The following is a 9,178-nucleotide window of genomic DNA, read 5'->3' as shown; positions in this document are numbered from 1 at the left end:
TTATTGTGCTCAGCTTTATTGCACCTCACAGAAATTGTCAACTTGAGTTTTTTACAAATTGAGGGTTTGCATTAACCTTGTGTTGAGTGAGTCTATGGGCACCATTTTTCCAACAGTGTTCGCTCTGCTTGTGTCTCTGGGTCACGTTTTGGTAATTCTTGCAATATTTCAAACTTTTTCACTATTATTGTATGTGTTTTTGGTGATCTATGGTTGGTGATCTTTGACATTACTATTAAGACTCCCTGTAGGCTCAGATGATGGTTAGAATTTCTTAGCAGTACAGTATTTTTTAATTAAGGGATATATGTTTTTTAGACTTAATTAAGTTATTGCACATTTAATAGACTACAGTATGGTACAAATATAATTTGTATGTGTACTGGGAAACCAAAAAAGTAATGTGACTCACTTTATTGAAATATTTGCTTAATTGTGGTGTTCTGGAACTAAACCCATAATATCTCTGAGGTGTGCCTGTAACTCTAATCTGTTATCCCAGTGAAATTATATATCGTGCATCTATTCATTTTTGTGGCTTTTGGAGCACTGCCATAGTTTCTATCTAGGAGTTTCAGTGAATGATTAAAAAAAAAAAAAAACTAATATGGTTTAAATTTCAAGGAGGAGATCAATATATCAGAACTAGGGAAATCATTAAGGCTGATATCCCCTATGCCTCTGCCCTTTGCCCTCCTGATTATCCATTGTAATTAGATAGCATTTTCAGTTATTACTGAAATGGAGTCAGGTCCTGTGGGATTATAGAAAAAATTAAACTGTTTACTGAAATCAGATATTAAGATGAGGACAGAGAAAGAGAATCATTATTTCCATTGAACGAATAAGGCAGATATGTAAATTCAGAATTGCCTGCAACACAGTGTCCCTGGAATTAAGAAATCCTTCATTATAGTATCATAGTAAAATTTATTAGTTTATTCCAGAAAAAAAGTAAAAACATTTTGTAAGTATTTTGTGCAATTTCTGATAAAGTAAAAATTAAATGACTAAGAAAAACAAGAGGAAGAAAGATAAATAAGTCTAAAGACCAAGTGCAAGTCATAATAAAAATGAGGCTTATTTTTGACTATCATTTACATTTGAGAAGATTACAGATTTTTTTTTTTTTTGGCATGGATTTGAATGATGCTGAGAACAGATTTTATTCATTCATTTTATTTACTAATTCACTTATTTATTCATTTTATTCACTAATTCTTTTATTAAACAAAGATAAGTTGAAAACCAAAGATATTTCTCTCATCTGTCTAAAGAAGAAATAGTACATGACATAATGTAACATAATATTGTGAACAATCCTTGAGAAATTATTCTTAGTTTCAAATTAATAACTAGCCCCATATAGTTCTTCCTTATACATTTCATCCCTATGGAAAATGTCAAAGCAGATATTATTCAATAAAAATAAATTATTACAGTGAGCTCTTTAATTCCAGGCTTCAGTTCGGTTCAGTTGCTCAGTCATGTCCAACTCTCTGTGGCCCTATAGACTCCAGTACCCCAGGCTTCCCTGTCCATCACCAACTCCAGAAGTTTGCTCAAACTCATGTCCATTGAGTTGGTGATGCCATTCAACCATCTCATCCTCTGCTGTCCCCTTTTCCTCCTGTCTTCAATCTTTCCCAGAATCAGGGTCTTTGCCGATGAGTCAGTTCTTCACATAGGTAGCCAAAGTATTGGAGCTTGAGCTTCAGCATCAATCCTTCCAATGAATATTCATGACTGATTTCCTTTAGGATTGACTGGTTTGATCTCCTTGCTGTCCAAGGGACTCTCAAAAGTCTTCTATAGGCTTTAAATTGCTATAATAATAGATGCCAGGATTTTTTATCTCAGGGACCTAATAACATCATATATAATAATGTAAGGATGCTATAGAGTGCCTTGAGTGGGGATACAAAAATACATCAAAACAAATTTTAGACCCTACAGTCACCATTGTTTAAAAAATATGGAGCTACCTTTATTATATTAATTACATTATTATTTTTATTTATTGACTTATTGGCTTTTAAATGATATGCTCCTCTCCATTACACTGTCTTGATTTTTGCTTAATTTGCATTTTTATTTTATTTATAACACCTATAATTTTTTATTTTCTATAAGATGATATTTTTGACATCTACTGATTATTTTTTCCCAAACATTAAACCTTTAATATTGTATTGGGGTATAGCCGATTAACAATATTGTGATATTTTCAGATGAACAGCAAAGGGACTCAGCCATACATATACATGTATCCATTCTTCCCGATAACCCCCTCCCATCCAGGGTACCATATAATATTGAGCTGAATTCTATGTGCTGTACAATAGGTCCTTGTTGATTATCCATTTTAAATATAACAGTGTGTTCCTTCCCAAAGTCCCTAATTTTCTTTTCCCCTACAACCATAAACTCATTTTCTAAGTCTGTGAAAGTCTTTCTGTTTCATAATAAGTTCATTTGTACCTTTTTTAAAAATTCCACATATAAGGGATATTTCTTCTTCTCTGTCTGACTTATACCACTCAGTATGGTTGACACTGTCTAGGTCCAGCCATGTTGCTACAAATGGCATTATTTCAATTCTTAATGGTTGACTAACATTCCATTGTATATATGTACCACATCTTCTTTATCCATTCTGCTGTTGATGGACATTTAGGTTGCTTCCATGTTTTGCCTATTATATAGCCAATAAATATTTTTCTTTTCACATCTAGTATTATTTTATGACACTTCATTTTTTTCACAATTTCACTAACACTATTTTAAGATATTCTGTATTTTTTTTACTATTGACTAAGAAAAAATTAAAAAGCTTGCTAAAATGTTTCTTTAATATGAACATGTTTATATTAAAAATACTATGTTTCTTATTTTTATTATACCTTGAATGCATAGATGTTCTTTCATAGATTGGGTCTGTTCCAGGATTGCTTCAAAAAGAGTAGATTGTGAAATGAATTAGTGCATATCATTAACTTAATCCTCCATAAATGTATTTATGTTAGCTGAGTTTTGATAACTATTGACCAGATATTAGTTCAAGATTTAATGCCATTTTTACAATTACCTGGTGGCCAGGTAATCATCTTGCTTTATAAGGAGATCAAACTAGTCAATCCTAAAGTAAATCAACCTGAATATTCATTGAAAGGAATGATGCTGAAGCTGAGGCTCCCGTACTTTGGTACCTGATGTGAAGAGCCAACTCATTGGAAAAGAGCCGATGCAGGGAAATATTTAGGGCAGGAGGAGAAGGGGGTGCAGAGAATGAGATGGTTGGATGGCATGATTGACTCAATGGACATGAGTTTGAGCCAACTCCAAGAGATAGTACAGGTCAGGGAAGCCTGGCATGCTGCAGTCCATGAGGTCACAGAGTCAATTGTGACGGAGTGACTGAACAACATTAATCAGTTCAGTTCAGTTCAGTCACACAGTCATGTCCGACTCTTTGTGACCCTGTGGACTGCAGCACACCAGGCCTCCCTGTCCATCACCAACTCCTAGAGTTTACTCAAACTCATGTCCATTGAGTTGGTGATGCCATCCAACCATCTCATCCTCTGTCGGCCCCTTCTCCTCCTACCTTCAATCTTTCCCATCATCAGGGTCTTTTCAAATGAGTCAGTTCTTTGCATCAGGGGGCCAAAGTATTGGAGTTTCAGCTTCAACATCAGTCCTTCCAATGAGTATTCAGGACAGATTTCCATTAGGATGGACTGGTTGGATCTCCTTGCAGTCTAAGGGACTCTCAAGAGTCTTCTCCAACAGCACAGTTCAAAAGCATCGATCCTTCAGATCTCAGGTTTCTTTATAGTCCAACTCTCATATCCATATATGACTACTGGAAAAACCATAATAGTAAACTCATATTAAAAAAAAAAATTCCAGTCACTATCAGGAACATTTTTGAAAGTTGAAGGAAATGTAAAGAACATGTGACTAACAAGAGGTCACTGGCCACTGCACAAAGGTAGATTGCAGTAATATCACAAACAGAACTGAGGCCATCTTTGTCAAGTTACCTTGGATCCCCTTTAAAACACACACACAAAAAGATGACCAAGGTCCAAGAGGAAAACATATGGCATACTGCTGCAATAAGCATTTACTGTGCAATATTTTTAAAGCAGATGTAACCAAACTCTTCTCATTCATTAAAAACAATCTCAAATAAAAATGACTCTGTAAAGAACCAATAAAACATTCAACTTTGACTAATGTAACTTCCTGGTGTGTAAATTCAGATATAAGTGGGTTGCAAAATGTATAGTTATGTAACTGAACTCTGTGATTAACTCTATGATTTAAATATTGGAGAAACCTTTAAAAAGGGAGTTACCTAAGGGTATATGCAATGTGGACATTTCTTTTTGATCTGGAATTGGTCTGATGCTAGAATGCTAGGTAAGTGCTTCTCTCAAAAATATCTCACTGCCAAATCTTTAGAGGGCTGGTGTTTATTTTAAGTTTTTCCTCCAGGCTTAAAATCTGCAAAACACATGTTAACCAGGCATCTTATGTTATTTGACCCAGACATCTATTTCCTCAGCAATTTAATTAGTCTTGAAGAAAACTGCAAGCACTCAAATTGAGCCTTGCTAAAATGAAACCAAATCTGAATTGAAACAGAAAATGCAATCGGTCCATTTCAAAAGACCTCCAGGAAAAGAAAGAAAGAAAAGGGAATAGATGGACATTACGTTTTTCCAACTCCAGCCACAGTGACCAAAAGTACAGCTATTGCCTGAATCATATTTTATATTATGACATCTGTCTAGATATCTGTCCACTTAACAGAACAGGCTCTCTGTGCAGAGAGAGCCTGTTGTCTCAATTCAGAGCTCTTTAACTCTTTTACCTCTAGTCAGTGATGGGAGAAGTGCTTAGACATTCAGGTCAGTTCAAAGTTCAGTTGCTCAGTCTAGTCCAATTCTTGGTGACCCTATGACCTGCAGCACGCCAGGCTTCCCTGTCCATCTTCAAATCCTGGAGCTTGCTCAAACTCCTGTCCACTGAGTCCATGATGCCATCCAACCATCTCATCCTCTTTGAACCCCTACTCCTCCTGCCTTCAATCTTTTCCAGCATCAGGTTCTTTTCCAATGAGTCAGGTGGGAAAGTATTGGAGCTTCAGCTTCAGCATCAGGACTGATTTCCTTTAGGATGGACTGGTTGGATCTCCTTGCTGTCCAAGGCACTCTCAAGAGTCTTCTCCAACACTACAGTTCAAAAGCATCAATTGTTCAGCACTCAGCTTTCTTTATGTTTCAACTCTCACATCCATACATGACTACTGGAAAAACCATAGCTTTGACTAGATGGACCTTTGCCAGCAAAATAACATCTCTGCTTCCAATATGCTGTCTAGGTTGGTCATAACTTTTCTTCCAAGGAGCAAGTGTCTTTTAATTTCATGGCTGCAGTCACCATCTGCAGTGATTTTGGAGCCCAAGCAAATAAAGTCTGTAACTGTTTCCACTGTTTCCCCATCTAGTTGCCATGAAGTAATGGGACTAGATGCCATGATCTTCATTTTTCAAATGTTGAGTTAAGCCAGCATTTTTGCTCTCCTCTTTCACTTTCATCAAGAGGCTCTTTAGTTCATCTTAACTTTCTGCTATAAGAGTGGTGTCATCTGCATATCTGAGGTTATTGATATTTCTACCAGCAATCTTGATTCTAGCTTGTGCTTCATCCAGCCAGCATTTTGCATGACATTCTCTCCATATAAGTTAAATAAGCAAGCTGACAATATTATAGCCTTGAAGTACTCCTTTCCCAATTTGGAACCAGTCTGTTGTTCCACGTACGGTTCTAACTGTTGCTTCTTGACCTGCATAAAGATTTCTTAGGAGGCGGGTAAAAGGTGGCCTGGTATTCCTATCTTTTTAAGAATTTTCCACAGTTTGTTGTGATCCACACAATCAAAGGCTTTAGGATAATCAATAAAGCAGAAGTAGATATTTTTCTGGAATTCTCTTGCTTTTTCCGTGATCCAATGGATGTTGGCAATTTCATCTCTGGTTCCTCTACCTTTTCTAAATCCAGCATGAACATCTGGAAATTCTCAGTTCACATACTGTTTAAACATAGCTTGAGTATTACTTTGATAGCTTGTGAGATGAGTGCAATCTTGCAGTAGTTTGAACATTCTTTGGCATTGCCTTTCTTTGGGATTGGAATGAAACTGACCTTTTCCTGTCCTGTGGCCACTGCTGAGTTTTCCAAATTTGCTGGCATATTGACTGCAGCATTTGAACAGCATCATCCTTTAGGATTTAAACTAGCTCAGCTGGAATTCCAGCACCTCCAGTAGCTTTATTTGTAGTGATATTTCCTAAGGCCCACTTGACTTCACACTCCAGGTATTTGTGCTAGATTATTGACAGATGTTTTTGAGACCAAGGATGCTACTATATCTGCCAAAATGCACTGTGGTTTAAACCTGGTGCTGCATCTAGGTGAGTAATTTCTGGTATCTGAATCTTTATTCTTAAGTATCTCTATCCTGATGAATTTAAATTAGATTACTCATTTACCTTCTTCATCTTGTCTCTCCTTTGAAAGACACATAATTTGAGGTTATATTCCTTCACATATATTTGGGTTTTATATTTACATAGTAATTACCCCTTATAAAATCTATTTCCTTAAATAACATTTTTAAAATATTGCAGTTTTCTCTGATAAAAGATAAATTTGTTGTCTTAGCAAAAAGCTGGATTATACTTTCACCGTGTCACAGAGAAAACCTGTGCAAAGATAGAAAGATTGAGATTCAACAGCCCACTGGGGATTTGGTCTTCTGTGAATTTCTTATAACAAGTTATCCTTCCTTTTAATTCATTAGGGATGTGAATGAATATACACACACAGGCCTATGCCCATTAGTGCCAAGGATATGTTTATTAGAGATGATCTTATGTTTTTATTTTATGTCGTATTCATAAATACAGAAATCTATTATTTGGGATAATATAACATACTGATCTATTGTGAAGTATCTCAAACTAATTTTTATTCTACTGCATACCCTTCCAATTGCTCCCTGCAACTCAAGTAGGATTAAAGAGGTTAATTTATTTCAATTTTTGGCTGGCAGAACAGGTTATAAATGCATTGAGAAGTGGTAATCACATAGACTCCTAATGCCGCATGCATTTATATTTTATGAATTCCCAGAAAAACTTAATATATTGAAATAGGAGATTTTAAATACTATATTTTTCATGGCAAATCTGAAAATCCATGAAATGTATAGCTAGTGTACTTGCTCAAAACCTTAAACTTTCTGCAGAAACACATAACATCCTACAAAATAATTCCCAATTATGTTAGGCAAGCAATGAAATCACAGAATAAGCTTTAACTACACAGAATACTTTTGCCCCAAAATAAGAATAAGCTCATGAAAATGTACTTGAATTGCTAATTATCCCCCATAACTCGTTTCTCTCTAAAGAAATATGATTTTCTTATAAATGTTTCATATACAGTTTCTCTTTTCTTATATATCTGTATACAAATAGCATAAGCTACTATTTGATTCCTTTGGCTCTCACCTATGAAGAAATGTAAAAATTACTGACAAAAAATTCAGTTAAAAATTTTAACTGGATGCCAACTCACCACCAAGTACTCTTATTCTACATGTTATTATACCAAAACTAGCCTGAGAAGATTATATAATGAAATCAGATATGGTTGATTTAGCCATATGAGGAGGTGGTGAACTGGTACTAATACTTTTGGAATCCTGGGTGCTTCCCTGGTGGTTCAGTGGTGAAGAGTCTGGGTTTTCACTGTGGCATGGGTTTCGGTCCCTGTTTGGGGAATATCAACGTGCTGTGAAGTGCAATCAAAGAAGGAAAAAAAAAAAAAGAACAATTCTGAATCCTGACAATGACCACAGTTTTTATGAAATGCATGAGTTTACCAATGCCTGAGTTTTCTCTGTCTACTGTTAATTGATGTCAATGTAATAGAAGGGAAGATCTTGATGAATATAATAAATGGCTTTCAGTTCATACTAATGTAAACATTACAGAAAACATAGATTTTTTTTAACCCCCCCTCAGAACAAGCTTAACTTTGTGGGAGAAATGTATCAGAGCATATTGTGGCTAGATGGTTCTACAGAACCAGAAAAAATATAGGAAAAAAGCCCCTGAGGTAAGCCAAAACAAACTTAAAATGTGTGTCTATTGATTCTGATTTAATATTTGCCTTTATGTATAACACAGAGAGCTCAGCTTGGTGCTCTGTGAAGACCTAGAGGGGTGGGTTGGGAGCTGGGAGGGAGGCTCAAGAAGCAGGGAATATATGTGTACTTATGGTTGATTCACATTGCTCTTGGCAGAAACCAACACAACATTATAAAGCAATTATCCTCCAATTAAAAATATTTTTAAATATTTGCATTTATTTTAGATGTAAAAGTCATATATACTTTCCCTCCTGGTTGACAGCTTTTAGAAATCCAAGACACTGATAAAAATTATATTATTGCTAAAGAATTCCAAATAATATCAAAGGATTTTTGCTATTAAAATTTTTCTCTGTTTAGATTTTTATTGCTCATAGGAAGTAACTTTGTAATAGGTAGGAATTTTTATGATAGATTAACCTTTTATATTTTGCCCATATTTGTCCTATTAGCTTTTATTACCAACTTTGTAGAGGAAAATATTTTTAAGATTTAAACTATATTGCTTCAATTTATATTTTATTTTCTCTCCTTTATATTTAATAATCATAGCAAATTATATCATCTAAATTATTGAAACACCTATAGAATTAATAGATCACAATTTGTCCCTTAAAATAAAAAAGGAAAATGCCAAAATATTTTCTGAATATTTCATCTCTTCATCTTTATAAGCATAATAAATTTTTGAAAACTTCCCTTGGCCTTATGTGTTTTATGGTTGAAACTTTCACATTTAAAATAAAATCCTCCAGATTTCATCTTCCTGAAACCACTTTTGATCTTAATTATAGGGTAACTAATAATTGTGTATAAAACATCACAAAAATTTACCTATATATTTATATGTAAAACTTTATCATATTTGTGGCATATTATAAATAATTAGATGTTTGGTTACAGAAACATGACTAGGAAGCTAAGTGTAGGAAGAGAGAGAATGCCATG

Source organism: Bubalus bubalis, chromosome 13 (assembly GCF_019923935.1).
Source record: "Bubalus bubalis isolate 160015118507 breed Murrah chromosome 13, NDDB_SH_1, whole genome shotgun sequence".
NCBI classification, from domain to species: Eukaryota; Metazoa; Chordata; class Mammalia; order Artiodactyla; family Bovidae; genus Bubalus; species Bubalus bubalis.
Note: the sequence above shows the minus strand (reverse complement) of the source record.